Source organism: Gracilinanus agilis, chromosome 1, assembly GCF_016433145.1.
Source record: "Gracilinanus agilis isolate LMUSP501 chromosome 1, AgileGrace, whole genome shotgun sequence".
Lineage (NCBI taxonomy): Eukaryota > Metazoa > Chordata > Mammalia > Didelphimorphia > Didelphidae > Gracilinanus > Gracilinanus agilis.
The window spans coordinates 175310387-175326570 of record NC_058130.1 but is presented as its reverse complement, the minus strand read 5'-3'; the positions used below and the strand labels follow the sequence as shown (position 1 = coordinate 175326570).

Below are 16184 nucleotides of genomic sequence, written 5' to 3'. Positions count from 1 at the left end.
GGAAATGTAGTTTCCAAGTCCCCTAAATGTCCATAGGAAGTTTGTCATATAAATAAATATTTAAAACTCAAATGAGCCCCAAATACCTCTCAATGGAACCCCCAAAATTCCAAATAACACATTTCCATCTTATAATCAATATTATATATTGGTTCCAAGGCAGAAGAGCAGTAAGGGCTAGGCAAATGGGGTTAAGTGACTTGCCCAGGGTCACACCGCTATTGACTTTCCATCTATAGGCCTGGCTCTCAATCCACTAAGCCACCCAGCTGCCCCTCTTGACTTAGACTTAGTAATAAATGTGGCCTTTGCCCATCTTACGGTGCATGCTACAACAAAAAGAATTAAAATGGTAACTTAATAGCAATGGAAAAAACTATAAACACACTATAGCAAGCTATTGAGGAGGACCTGTTCATGAAAAATGGTGAAAAAGATATTCTCAAGGTGACACAGGGTGGGAAAAGGAGGTGGAGGGATCATTTTCAAGAAGGAAAAACAGCAGAGAGAAAGCCTGAGCTGACGCTCTTCAATATAGTAAATGAATACAAGAAAAACCTCCAATTGATTGATTTCTGGGAAAATATGGATAGGTCTGTTGGAGGAATGGGTGAAATTGGGAATCTTTCAGAGCATCAATGTACAAAAGGAAAAGGTTGCTATTATCCTCATTAATGGTGTGTGGGCCTTGGGGTAACTGTCAGATAGAGGGTGAAGTAGGACTACTGGAAGAAAGAAGGAGGCAGTCAAATGGAAAATTAAAAATAGGAAAGGATTAGAAAGAAGGAAGTGTGATGCCTTGCATATATAGTGGGTACTCAATAAATGGTTGTAGAAGTGAATTACATTTTTACTCTATTCAGACTTCTTGGAGACCTGGAGAATAAACCCAGTACCAGAAATCTCAGAGATTCCAGTTAGGAATTTGACCAATGGAACTATAACCAGACAGGACAACCAGGTTTCTGAAAATACTTATAGCCCTGTAATAGAGAAACTATGAGTTCAACAGGATTCCTCCTTCCTGTATGATAGCCAATGTCCTGGGATCATTTGTCAGAGACACTTCAATGGCGACAATTTGGTGGGATAGGGAGGTGGTTTCAGAGTCCTTAATTATCACCTAAAGGAGTTCCATTATTTTTCCTAACTTAGCCATCCACCTTTCTTTCCTCTCCACCTTTCTGGTGTCTGCCCATGTGCCCCAACATGGATATATATATATATATATATATCTTTCCCTCTTAAACCTACTGATAGGTGAAGCCCAGCCCTAGACAGAGTGTAGCAAAGGGCCAGGGCTCTCTTCTGACTTGGGAAGGAGTTAGAGGCATGTATCAAAGTGGGATAACAATATTTCTTCCCCATTGTCCCTGATGTGTTCCCCTCTCCCAATCCTTCCAAGTGAAGGAGGAGTCGTCAAGTATTCATCTCAGAACCACACGATAGTAACTAGCTGTAGAAAGCCAGCCAATCAATTAAATGGTCCATCGATAAACATTTATTAAGCGCCCGTTATGTGTCAGGCATTGTGCTATGAGCAGGGGAGACAGATAAAAATATTTAAGGACAGTTAAACTGTGGTAAGACCCGTTCTTGTAATGTCTCTGGGCACCCCAGATAGAATCAGTGGCTTGCTTCTCAGTGGTATTTCTGGACTGGGAAGATTACATTGGAATTGGACTGAAGTCTCAGAAATGTGTTTATTCTCCCCTTGGGTGTACAGGAAAGGCAGCCAAAAATGCATCACTGAAGATGCTGCTGTTCATCTACCCATTCCCCAATCACCTCTTGCTTCTCTGAAAATCAATTAAGTAGTCACCAGGCAGAAGAAAAACAAGATTGCAACCAAAGGAGGGCAACCAATTCCATTGAATTCTTCATCACTGAAAACTTTCCATAAGAATTCTACAGTCACAATTATGCACATCAGCAAGTCAAATCCTGGGGAGAGAAACAAATACCTCTATCAAGGAAGAGTCCCTCCATATACTAGTTAAATACTTGGGTGGACTGGACAGACTGTGATTCTGGGCTCTCACCATAGTTGGCAAGCCATGGTTGTGGTGGAAAGTTTTCTAGAAAGAAAGGAACTGGAAACAAAGCAGGTAGCTACTGACTAAGAGACAGCAGACCGAACTCTGGTACCTAAATATAATTGGATATTATTGCACTGTAAGAAATAATAAATATGAAGAAGCTAGAGACATTTGGGATTTGTATAAACTGATGCAGAACCAGGAAGGTAATATAATAGCTGGCATTTATATAGTGTTTTCAGTTTTTAAAAGCACCTTTCATATGTTTTGTTTCATCTGATCTTCACAATAACCTGGGCATAGGTGCTATTGGTATTCCCATTTTACAGATGAGGAAACTGAAGCTAAGAGAGTTTAAGTGACTTACCTAAGGGTCTGAGGTACAATTGCAATTGAAGCCTTCTTGATTCCAAGATCAGCTCTCTATCCACCTAAGTGCCTCTCATTTATATAATGATCACAGTAATGTCAAGGAAAACCATATGGAGAGGCTTCAGAACTGATCAATGCAGTGGCCATGCATGACTTTAGATTGTAAGCTTCTTGAGGGCAGGGACTATCTTTTGCCTCTTTTTGTATCCTCAGAGTTTAGCACAGTGCCTGGCATGCAATAGGTGCTTTATAAAAGTTTACTGATTGATAACTTCAGAGGAATGCTGGACAAAGCACCATTTCCACATTTTGTCAGAGAGACGTTGGACGATAGGTGTGGAACGAGACACGTCTGCTTCTGTAGCCATTGTGGTATGTGTTTAGCGTTGAGCTACTTTATAAGGTTCTATTAGGGGGGAGAGTCACTGGGAAGTACGAGTGATGTACTGGAGAAATGACCTTGGGCCACGTTGTTTTACCTCTGACACTGCAGCCTCCTCATCTGTAAAATGGGGTTAATGGTGCTTGTAATACCTACCTCCCGGCTTTGTTGTGGGAATCAAATGGGATAATGGATGAGATGTGTGTGGTAGTCATAAAGTTATATAAATTTGGTCTTTTGTAAATCCACATCGCATAGCCTTCCTAATGTTACTAGAGCAGTTTCCTGTTACCAAAAGGAATATAATAGCCATAACTCTGGTAGGCAGATAAGGCAGAGATTATTATTGCCATTTGATCGATGGAGAAATTGAGGCAAAGAGAGGTTAAATAAATGGCTTTAAATAAAAACCCTTACTTTCTGTCTTAGTATTAATGCTAAGGCAGAAGAGTGGCAAGGGCTAGGCACTTAGGGCTAAGTGACTTACCTAGGGTCACACAGATATGATGTGTCTGAGGCCAGATTTGAACCCAGATGTTCCTGGCACTCTACTCCAAGTTCAGTTAACTGCTCGGATAAAGCAAAAAGGCTGTGATTCTGGGCTCTCATCATACACGGTGCTACCTAACTGCCCTGTTAAGTGGCTTTCCAAATGCCATGATGACTTAGTTGCCCAGCTAGAATTAGAGAGCGTGGAACTGGGAGACACGGGATCTGGGTTTGAATCTTGGCTCTGTCACTTTCTAGTTGTACAGACAAATTCCTTAGGACCTCTGGACCTCAGTTTCATCAGTGGTTTCCACCTGGCGAGAGCTATGTGTGCAAGCAAAACAAAGAGTACCATTTTCATCTTTATTTAACTCCCACCAAATTTACAGTGTAAAAGTATAATAAAGAAGCGAATATACCTTCCGTAGATTGAATAATGTCATTTGTTACACACATCCCAGGTCTAGTTAAATAAATAAGAATATAGGGGAAGCTGGGTGACTTAGTGGATTGAGAATCTTTCTAGAGATGGGAGGTCCTAGGTTCAAATCTGGCCTCAGACACTTCTTAGCTGTGTGACCCTGGGCAAGTCACTTAACCCTCATTGCCTAGCCCTCACCTCTCTTCTGCCTTAGAACCAATACACAGCATTGATTCCAAGATGGAAGTTAAGGGTTTAACAAAAAGAATATATATTCTTATATATTAAGATATGTAATAAATATTAAATAGATATTAAGATATATAATAAATGTTCTAAATGGGAGTTCTAAATGAATAAAGTCCCTTTAGCAATGTACATGACAGAGGCTGCAATTTTGAGTCAGTGCATTCCCCAGAGTGCAGAAGAGTTAATTGACTTGTTCAAGGTCATACAGAGCTATTTGTCAGAGGCAGGGTTTAATCGAGGTCTTTCTGATTCCAAGTCCGACTAGATGGCACAATGGGTACAGCACTGGTTCTGGAGATGGGAAGAGCCAAGTTAAAATTCCACTTCAGTTACTTACTAGCTGTGTGACTCTAAGCAAGTCATTTAACTTCTGTGTGCCTCAATTTCCTCAATTGCAAAACAGAAATAATAATAGCACCTACCTGCCAGGGTTCTTGAGAGGATCAAATGAGATAATAGTTGTAAAAACACTTAATATAGTGCCTGGCACATAGTAAGCACTTACTTAATTTTTGTTCTCTTCCTCTTTGACCACCTTATCTCCTATACTATTCTGCTTTATCTTTATATACAAATATTTTTTTAAAAATTCTTACTTTCTGTCTTAATAACAACTCCAAGAAAGAAAAGCAAGGGCTAGGCAAATGGGGATAAGTGATTTGCCCAGGGTCACACAGCTAGGAAATGTCTGGGGTCAGTTTTGGACTCAAGTCCTCCTGACACCAGGTCTTGTGCTCTATCCACTGTGCCACCTACCTAGACTGCTATATACAAGTGTTACTATTTTTCAGATGTACAGAATATAGATAACGTTGGCTGCATTTAGATTGAATTTACTTTTTGTTATTATGTGTTCTCTTAGTCAACAAGAATACAATTATTGTCCAGTGGGAATCAATCTAAGGGTTTAAAAAAGATGTTAGAAAGGAGACTGTACTCAAAAAGGCTGAGAATTGCAAGCCTAGAGTATCTCTAAGGATCCTTATGCTGACAAGGAACTTAGAAGATAATAAGTCCAACCCTCTCATTTTATAGATAAGGAAACCGAGGCTCAGGCAGGTAAGTAAATTTATAACATCGTGCCAGAGCTGGGGTTTGAAGCCTTGAGCCTCCTCCTCCGTTTTCTGTCTTTCTGACCCCAACTCCTTGGGCACTCTGCTATTATTCATACTTTTGAACCTTGCAGTTCACTGCTCTTCCCTCTACACAATGCCAATTCAAAGGATTCATTCTGGGAACAACCCTAGAGACCTTCTGTTTCAGGGGTTCTTAACCTGGGGTGTGGGAAGTTGTTTCTTAAAAAAATTTTTTAAAAAATAACTAATTCAATATAAATGGATTTCCTTTGTAGTTCAATCCAAATTATTTTGAAACTATTGTAAAATTATTTTATGTATTTAAAAACATTTTTGTGAGAAGGGATCCATAGGCCTCACCAGACTGCCAGAGGGGTCCATGACATGAAAAAGGTTAAAAATCCCTGATCTGGTCCAATCTCCTCATTTTGGAGATGAGGAAACAGGTACCTCCCCCAAGATCACCTAGTCCAAAAACCTTGAGAGAGTAACTGAAACACTGTTCCTGAGCTAGCGTAGAATGAAGTTTTGGACTCTATTTACCATCAAGAAAGTATCTTATATAATTTATTTACCTTTCATTTTTTTTTTTGAGACAAACACATGGGAACCAAATGGTTTTTAAGGGACTGGCCTCAATTCTACCCAAGATTATGTGTTTCGGGCCCTGAAGCAAAAGTGCCAGCTGTTCCCACTGCACAATCTAAGAAACAATGCAATCACTCATCTGCACAAATGCTTCTTGGGCCCCTTGAAAGGAAGGATCTGTAGCAAAGTCGGAGCTTGGGAATTTAAAATCAGGGGACCTATTGAGAGCTGAAGCCAACCGTTTAATCAAAGAAGGTCACTTTCAACATGTGTAATTAATCCAGTAAAAGTCTGTCTTTTTGCAGTTCTAATGAGACATAGGGTATAGAGAGCCCCCTTGGAGAGAGAGAGACCTGGGTTCAAGTTTTACCTTTGATATCTACTGGCTCTGGGACCCTGGGCAAGTCAATTGACTTCCTAGTGCCACAGGCAGCTCTCCAAGATTAAATATCAGACCAGTCGTGGATCTGCTTTGGTAGAGAGAATTTCCTCATTAGGCATTCCTTGCGCCAATAAGATCACAGGTCTGCACTAAGTGTGCCCTCCCCAAATCTCAGGAAGTTAGCAGGACTTCCATAGAGAAAACTTAGATTTTTAGAAGTCTTTTGCCAGGAGATTAGAACTCTGGGTTTCTCTAAGATCCTGCCTTAGAGTCCAAGCATATTATTTGTCATAAACACCTCAGGAGGAAAAACTCAGTTTTCTGTAATTCTGTAATTCTGAGATTCTGTATTCTGAGATTTTGTAATATTAAGTGAATGGCAATAAGTATTATAGTTTTATTTTGTTCTCCTTACTGAGGAATGAAGGTATTCAGGAGCCTATAGAAAAAACACTACTAGGGCTGCCTAGGAGAGAGAACAGTATGTTATGGTTGAAAGCACATTTTACACAGTCACGAGACTGTGTTCACAAGATCACAGGCTTGGATGATGGACAGAACTTTGGAAATCATTTGATTCTATGGTTCTTAACCTTGTGTGTATCATGGACACCCCCCCCCCCTCCTTTGGCAATATAGTAAAGCCTAGAGTCCCTTCTCAGAATTAACACTTTAAAATAACTGAAAGAAATGCTAAATTTCAGTGGTTCAATTGTTTTCAGGTCTTTCCAAGTCTTCATGACCCCATTTGGGGGTTTTCTTTGCAGAGTTATTAGGGTGGTTGGCTATTTCCTTTTCTAACTCATTTTAGAGATGAGGAAACTAAGGCAAACAGAGTGAATGACTTGCCCAAACATCATACAAGTTGAGTATCTTTTTGAGGCAAGATTTGAACTCTTAAAGATCCGTCTTCATGACTCTAGGGCTGGCACTCTATTCACTGAGTCACCCAGCTACCCTACCGATTTTAGTTAAATGGTAGTCAAAAGAAAATATGTATTAGTTTCATCCAAGTCACAGATGCCTTGAAATCTATTCATGGGCTTCAAGTTAAGTCCCAAAGTTTTCATTTTGCAGCTGAGGAAAATGTGAGCTAGACTATTGAGGCACTTTGGCCAAGATCCTCAATTCGGTGAGTAGCAAAAACAGAATCTGAACCCTTGTTTTAACATCAAATTCAGGCCTCTTTTTACTTTATGCTGTCAAAATGCTGAATGTTTTCCTTTCTCCCAGCCTTAGCTTCCTCATCTGCAAAATGAGGGGTTTTGGAAGAGACCATGTCTAATCTCAATTCCCTTCCAGCCATGGCAGTCTATGATTCTTAGTTCTGCATTCACCTTGTTCCTTTCTGTGTCCCCTCTTTCTCTTACGTTTAGTCCTCTCAGGCACCCAGGGGTCTCATACTACCCTGGCTCCCAGTGAGATTTTCTTTGTTCTCTTCCTTCAGAATTTTGATTTTTTGTCAAAGGAATTGATAAACTAAGCTTAGCCTTCAGGGGCAGTCATCAAGAGCTATTTCATGAGCAATTATTACAAGGTATATTTCCTTTCCTCAAGGGTCTTACAGCATAGTGTAGAAAAGCAAAAAATACACAATAGAAGGCAATGGAAAATAAGGGTTGGAGGGCTGAGAGGGACCTAAGAAGTCATTCATAGGGCAGCTAGGCTCAGTGGATTGAGAACCATGTCTAGAGATGGAAGGTCCTGGGTTCAAATCTGACCTCAAATACTTTCTAGCTGTGTGACCCTGGGCAAGTCACTTAACCCCCACTGCCTAACCCTTACTACTCTTCTGCCTTGGAACCAATACACAGTATTGATTTTAAGATGGAAGTTAAGGGTTAAAAAAAAAGTCACTCAGTTCCACCCAATGATTTTATGAATTGGAAAACAGACACAGAGAAAGGAAGTGACTTGCAAGATTACACTGATAGCAAGTTAAGAGAGTCAGGTTATTTGACTTCAAATAAGTTCCCTTTTTGCTTCATAACAATGGCCCATTGAGTGGTACAGGCAAGGTGTGATAGAGATCACTGTGGGCTGGGTTGGTCAGTAAAGGCTGCATGGGACATGATCCTAAGGGTCAGGTTTCAGGGAAATGGAGAGAAAGTGAGAGGGCACTTCATGAAGGGGAAAATAGAATACTTTGAGACTCAAAAAGAGAGTCTAAAATTAACATTCCAATTCAGTAAGCATTTATTAAGTGTCAACTGTATGCAAAGTACAAATGGTACAAGAATGAAAATCCCTGCCCTCAAGTCATTTACATGGTACTAAGAGGGACCTTCTGGTAGTGATTGCAGAACCTTAGAGACCCTATAGGTACCTGTCTTAGTTGAATGCCATGGATCATGACTACCAGTCATTCAGACAATCATTAACTGATTTCTGAAGATGGAAAATCAGAATAAAAGGAACCTTTTATTCAGTTGTGTCCAACTCTTTCATAACCCCATGGACCATAGTTATCCATGGGGTTTTCTTGGCAAGGATACTGGAGTAGTTTGCCATTTCCTTCTCTAGTGGATCCAATGGATCCCTTTGTTAGGTAATCAGAGGTTAAGTAACTATCTCAGGGTTGCATAGCCCGAAAGCATCTGAAGCAGGATTTGAACTCAAGTCTCCTTGATTCTAGGCTTAGTGCTCCAACCACTGAAACACAGTTACCTCTCCAAGAAACCATAACAGAATTATTTTTGGAATAGCACTGAACAATTTTATGAGTAAGAAGAGGAGATATAAGGTAATAAACTCATAATATCAGAAGACTTATACCAGACAGAGTTCCAGTAAAGGGTGGTAGAGTTGGGAAAGGTCATTAAGACTCAAATCAAGGAGAACTTCCCCCCACCCAATATCTTTAAAATGACCTCTTATAATACATGTATAATCCAGATTAAATCCCTTATTATCTTGGAGGGGAAAAAGGGAGAGAGACAATTTGGATCTTATAATTTTGGAAATCATGTGTTGAAAATTGTTTTTAAACGTAATTGGGAAAATAAAAGGAGAAAGTCTTGGGAAAAATTCTCCAGTTCTTTGCTTTTTTCTCTCAAACTTTCCCTTTCCTCCATAGGTTGGAGGCAGTAGTGTTCAATAGGGAGAACATTAAATTTGAAGCTGGTTACTACCAAATAGGGTATTGAAACCCTTGAAGATACATTTCCTTACCTCCTCAGTCAATGTCCAAGATTTCCTGCCTGGGAAGTTTCCTTATAATTGCCAACTTGACTTGTAGAAATATTTTCCAAGGAGTGTGGTATAAAGCTACCAAAATTTTGTGGTCAGCCACAAAGGTATTGATCACTGGGATCTGTCCAGCATCAGTAGGCATTGGACTAGAAATGGTTTTCTTAGAAAAGTAAAGCTAACCCACATTTAAATACTGCTTCATACTTTAAAAAAATTCTTTCTCTATAGGTACCTCAAGTATTGCTCTTCCCTTTTACAAATAAGGATACAGGTCATGTGGCCATCTAAAATCACATGATTAGAAAGTATAAGATCTAAGTCTTGAATGCACCAGTTCTCAGACTCCAATATCGTTTCCACTAAACTCTGCTGCCTTTCTAAATCTAAAATAAAATGTTTTTTGGACAAAAGGCAGAGTGATTTAGAATGTGGGATAAAAAGTCAAGAAACTTGCTTTCTTTCTGCCCCTTCACCTTGGGCAAATCACTTGATTTTTTTTTTTAGTCTTTGTTTTCTTATCTGGAAAATAAAGGAGTTGGATTAGAGGAATTTCTAAGGTTCTTTGAAGGTTTAATGCTCTCTTCTAGCTATGGTATTATTTATGAAGCTCCTAGATTCCACAGCAATGTTTTGGGCAGTGGGGTGGGAAAAGCCTATGGGATTCCTGTCTATTCCTTGGTCTTCAATTCTAGTGTTAATTAACACTTGGCTGCACTTTCCTGGACTTTCTTTGGCCTTCTCCATTGCCATTATGCCCTCAGGAACATCATCACTGGAAATATCATCTTTTAGGATCCTTGATACTCATACTGCCTCAGTTCCCTCTGCCCTTCTGATCTTAGGGGTGGAGTCACGAACTCCAAAACCTCCATTTAAGGAGGGAGCCCAGGCCAGCCATGTCCTAATTTCCCACCTAGTGGGTCTGTACTGGACTGGACTTTCTTGGACTTCATCATGTCCCCAAAGCAGGTCCCTTCTCTCCTCAGTCTTTTCTGCTTCCTTTTGTGTGTTGTTTCTCTCCTATTAGATTGTAAGTTCCTCAAAGGCAGATTTTCTTTTTTTCAAATTTGTATCTGTTATCACCAGTGCTTAGCACAGTGCTTGGTGCTGTAATAGGTACTTTAAAATACCCTGTAGGTACATAGCACAAAAAGTAAGTACTTAAAAATGTTTATTGACTGAGGGACTGACTAATCCACTTCCTGACACTCATTGACTCTGTAATCCCTGGTAAGACATTATAACTTTGTTTGCCTCAATTTCCTCAGTCATAAAATGGGGATAATAATAATAGCAACTACCTCCCAGGGCTGCTGTGAGGTCAAAAGAGATAATATTTGTAAAACAGTTAGCATCATGCCTGATACATGGTAGGCAATTAATAAATTTTTTTTTAATTTTTCCATTATCATTGAAGGAAATGGGGTAAACTGAAAGTTTGGTTTTTTCCCATATCAAGTTCCTGGCAAGAGATGAAGAAATAGAGGTTCATGGGAAACCAATTCAAATAGAGATTCCAGAAATATTTCAACAATAAAATACCTTTCAAGGACAAATGCAATTAAAAAAAATAAAAAATAAAATACGCTTTGGGAAAACTATACTCAGGGTGAAGATTTAGAGAAGTCATTTGGCTCCTTCAGAATCCTTATTACCTATATTAATACATGGTCCCTACCCCCAAGGACTGACTGTATCTAATTCCTGTAGGCTGAAGGCTTTCTACTAGAGAATAGTTTTGGAAACTGTAGGCAAGGCCAGCATTCTCCAGGAGCTTTAGGGCCTTGATAATGAATCGATCAACAGTATTTACTAGGCTCCTACTATGTGCCAAGCATTGTGTGAAGAATGGCACATAGTAGGAGCTTAGTAAATATATACATTCACATGTGCACATACAAACATGCACATGCACATATAAAACACCTTTGTTACATGTGTATACATACATACACATGGATAATAAGTGTGTATGGGTAGGGATTATGAATTCACATATTATATATACATATATATATATTTTTTGTGAAATGTAAATTGAATGAAAAAAACATATACACATTGGTTAAATACCAGATAGTTTGAGAGGGAGAGCACTGGTAGCTGGAGGGGATCAGGAAAGGTCTCATGGAAAAGATGGTGCTTGAGTTAAGTCTTAAAGAAAAGGAAGGACCCTATAAGTTGGGGATGGGAAGGGAATGCATTCCAGGTATAGGAATAAGGAAAAATGAACCAGATTTGGAATTGGAAGACCTGTGCTCTAACACTGGCTTTGCTCCCTACTCCCTATGTGATTGGGAGCAAGATGCTTCATTTTGATGAGTCTTAGGTTCTTTACCTGCTAGAAACAAAAATAGAAGTGGAGCAGTTAGGTGGCACAATGAAAAGGAGTTGGGAGGACCATAGAGCTAGACGGGACCTAAGGGGGTCATGAAGTCCATCCCTCTCCTTTTGCAAATGAGAAAACTGAGGTAAAAGAATTTCCCCAGTGGGGGGGGGTGTCACATAGTTGGGTGTGGGTGTGCATGTACATTATGGGATTGTAAATGTCCTTTTTCCTGACTCCAAGTCCATGCTTCCTCTCATTTCTGAACAGGGACTGGCCCATTGCTCTTTCCCTTGAATCTTTGTCACTCTCAGGTCTACGGGAGTCATCAACAACAACTAGGAGAAAACATCACCTACCAGAACCCCTCTAGAGTCCATGTCTTCTCAGCCATGGACCCACGTCAGGCAACCTTCTCCCTGTGCCACCCACATCCCCAATCCAGAAGCACACCTCTTAGCCTTGGATACAAATGACTGCCCTCTGATGCACCTCAATCGTCAGAGAACAGTTTTATAGGGTCATTTACTTCTAGCACATTTGTCCCCCAGGAACATGGGCTGAGCTCCAAGGCGACAAATACTCTGAGTGTTGCTCTGAAAACGAAATCAACAGCACACAATGGCCTGAATGGGCAGGGATCAACCTCTTGTTCCTTGGCTAGGATGGGCAGGGGCTTGATCCAGCCAGTTGAACTGGTCTTTCAAGGCTACCAGAATAGAATAAGGCTCACTAAACTTACTCTTTTTCGTCCCTTCCTGGAAGTAGGGCAGGCAGATGTCCAAGGAAAAGAAGCATCAATAGTGGAAAGACCATGGAGGCTTTAGCCATCCTTTGAGTCAGATCTTTTAAGAAGTGGGTAGATTCCCACACCCAGGACAAAACAGCAAATTATCATCATATGAGAAAGCCTTTGGCAGTGACTGATCTTAAACTCATCAGCACCTTTTAGCTTGCAAAATTCTCTGGGAGAATACAACTTGCATTTTCTCTAGGGGTTGAGCATCTGATCCAACTCAGGGAATTGCTGTAGAAAGGGCCCTGGACTTGGACCCCAAAGATCTTAGCTCGGTTACTAGCTCTTTCCTTATTACTTGTGTGATCTTGGTCAAAATACGTCCTCCTCTAGAAAATGAGAGGGGAGGTTGCATAGGTGGCCTCTAGGGTTCCTTCCAGCTTTAAGTCTTTGCTTCTAGGATCCCTGCTCACATTGCCCTTGTCGCTCTTGCCTAAACTTTCAATGGAGATGTAATGACCTTCTTCCTTGTGAAAATGGGGTACAGAGGGAGTACTCAGCCAGTGAACAGCATGCAAACGTGTCCACAGTCTGAATGTTTTTAGGGTGATACAGAGAGACCTGGGAAATAGTTATAGCCTAAGCCCATTGTGTAACTAAGGTAGGACACAAACTAAGATCAACAGGATTCTAATGAAATGAAAACAGGAAGGCCAAAGGTCTCTGTGGCAGAACTAAGCCCAGTGGCCCTTATAGTCAACCATTATCTTCTATTAGGTTTCATTAGAAAGATCATATTGACTTCTGGCATATCAAAAGGAATGAGAATGCCACATATATTCTTCCTAGCAGCCTTAAAGGAATAGAAAGGCACCACTTTAGTGATGCTATAGAGATGAAGACTCCCTAGAGTCTCCCAACTAGACGCATTAAGAAGAATCAAAAGACCTGGGTTCTAATCCAAGTTCTACCACTCATTCAGTATGTGACCTTTGTAGCTGTAGGAGGCTTGTCTCTCAACTCCTCACATTCCTTATCTTATCCTTGAATTTAGCTCGCTGTTCTAGGTCAAAAGTACAAGTAACTGACTTTCTCTGGACTTTACTTTTTCCTCTTTATAAAATGAGAGAGTTGGATTAGTGGGTGTTCTCTAAATTTGCTTCTAGTTCTCAGATCCTGAGATCGCTCTGGTCTCTGCTTTCAAGGAGTTAGTTACTGCCCTGACTCTGTTTAATAGTTACAATGTAGGTCATCCATTAGCAGATTTAAGGAGCTTTTGTCTAAAAACTTAAATCCAGCAAAAAAGAGTTGTAGGAAGCTGTAGGAGGCAAAGCTCTGATCTCCTCACAGGCCTTCTCTTATCCTTGAACTTAGCTCCCTGCTGTAGGTCAAAATGACCTGATCTCTTTGCTAACAAGGGAGTCTCAAATAACTCTTCAATGGCTCAGGATTATTTTATTACTGAGTCTGTTTTTCCCCCTTGATTACATTCAATTCAATTCACGTTTATGGAGCAACTGTTATATAAAAGGCAAGGGATACCAGGAAACAAAAACCAAAAGCAAGAAAGGCCTTAACAAGCTTATTCTAGTACAGGGGAGTAGGGGAGAGGAGGAGTAGAATACATGTTCACAATACAAATTCCATAGGAAGTATATTTCAAGAAGGAAAATATATTAATAACTAGGGGAGAAGGGATCCAGAAAGGTCTCTCCTAGAATGTGGATATGGATTTGGGCTCTGAAGGAAGTCACAGATATAAGGTCAGAAGTCAGGAGGGAGTGTAAGGGGGATCACTTGTATAAAGTCATGGAGGCAGGCAATGGAATGTCATGAGAATACAGGCCCTTTGTATGACTTGAATCTTTAAATCCTGAAAAGAATTGGGGTGGTTTGGCAAGTCCCAGAGTTTTGATTACTTTTTTTCCCCCATTCCCTAGAAAAAAGTACTGATTACTGCTCTGGGAAATGTAATAAGATTTCTGTAGGGAAAGAGAGAGTAGAAGATCAGAATAAAGGAGGATAGAGGTAGTGCTTTTATGTTTGCCTCTGGGAAAGGCACAGTCAAGCTACTGAGTTCAAGAGAAAATGGGGAAGGAGGAAAGAATTCTAAGAAACCAGAGCAGAATAACTAAGACCTCAGGACTATTACTTGCACTTAGAAAGAAGGCATTTCCTCATTTCCTACCTAGATAAATCTCCTACTCCCTGGGACTCATTCCCTCCTCGACTGAAACTGTTCTGAAAACAAAGACAATTTTTTTTCCTCCCCTATCTCGGATAGGCAGCTCTAGGAATCTTTTTTCCCCTTCCTTTCTTTCTTGCTTGACTTCCCTGCCAGTTGTAGCTCCTGTTAAGAAACTGCTTTCATCTGGGTACTGTTTCTGCTCTGCTGCAGGGCTTTTGCTGTCATGCCCACCGACATCACATTTCTTAGTCAGACCCTAGCAAAATCAGCCACAGGACGGAAATGGAGTCAAGCCAAAGGCCTTGGCCAGAAGTGGGAGAACACTTCCCCAAAATCAAATACTGCAGCGCTACCTCTAAAAGCTCCAAGTATTAAGCCAGCATTTCTCCCTTGGAAAAAGCATCTGGGAATCTCTACTGGACTCTACTTTTCTGGGAGCTGGTCTCAGTTCTGTATTGAGGTTAATTCTTTCCCTAGGCTATGAAGCCCCAAATCTATCACTACACATCAATTACCAAAGGGAACACAGTGGGCAACCTCAGGAAACAAACAGATTAAAATTTAAGAACATTATTAGTTCCTCACTTTTCAGGAGCCAGTCAATATGCCATTTCTGGAAGGTGGGGGGAGAAAGAGAGAGAAAGAGAGAGAGACACACACAGAGAGAGACAGAGAGACAGGGAGACAGAGAGAGAGCTTAAGTGTGTGTGTATGTGTGGTGGAGCAGAAAGGGACCCTTGGCCCCATCTCGAAGGGGGAAGTACCTTAATTCCGTCTCTATGGCAGAATGTCAATCAAGAGATGTGTGTATGTCTCCATCTTTGAGAGAGAACACCGATTTCCATTCTTGGGGCAGAAGCAGTCTCGATTTCTTCCATCTGGGGATGGAGAGCTCAATTCTCTCTGAATAGAAAGCATCCTGAACTTGTGTCTTAGGGTGGACACTTAAATCTCCCATTTGTATTTCCGGCACCATTAATCTCCTCCGTCTAAAGAGGGGGTGCCAGTCTCTGAGCGTTTAACCTCTCATCTGTGGTGACCCTGATCTTCTGTCTCTCTTCTCTAGGAGTGCATAAGTCTCTGATCTGAGAAGAGTATACACTATATACCATGATTCGTGTGTGTGTATGTGTGTATGTGTATGTGTGCGGGGGGGGGGGACAGGTGACCCTGACATCCCCAGGGGAACATCCTATTTCTCCTCTCTGGAGAATCATCAATCTGAGATGGGGGGGGGGCGCGGATTGCTTCCTATTTCCTCTTTAGGATCGTAGGCTATTTCTCTTCTCTTTGTCGGCTACACACTAAAAATCTCTGGGTTCACACCTCAGATAACGATCTCTTCTTGGTGGCGGGGATGGGGAGGGGAACGCACAAATTTTTCATCGGGGCGAATCCTTTTCTCTCCCATTAACACTAAGCCCGCTTTCCACCCAGCTCCCTTCCGGGCCTGGTCCGAGGAGCTTCGGCCCCTCACTCACCACGCGCGCAGGCGGTTCTCAGTGTCCTCTGGCAGGCTCAGAATGGCTCAAAACGCTTGGGTCTTCGGACCAGGCGTTCAGTGCTGCTCTTCCACCAGTGTGTCCCAGTTGCTTCACTCCCCGGCTCTGCCGCGCCGCCCCGGCCAATCCCTACCGAGGCTCAAAAACACACTTCGGCCACAGCCAATGGGCAGGGCTGGTACGGGCCACCGCCCCCCCGGGGGAGGGGCGAGGAGGAGGAGGATGCTGGGGGGGGGGGGCTA

General features: G+C 41.4%; 1 protein-coding gene across 1 annotated transcript in view; it reads right to left on the bottom strand.

Annotated features, from left to right (window-relative positions):
- Positions 1–15988, bottom strand: part of ABAT (4-aminobutyrate aminotransferase) — a 121906-nt gene extending 105918 nt beyond the window's left edge. Inside the window, exon 1 of the mRNA XM_044659030.1 lies at positions 15922–15988. The gene's annotated coding sequence lies outside the window, so the exon portion shown is untranslated. The remainder of the gene's footprint in view (positions 1–15921) is intronic.
- Positions 15989–16184: the final 196 nt, after the last annotated feature.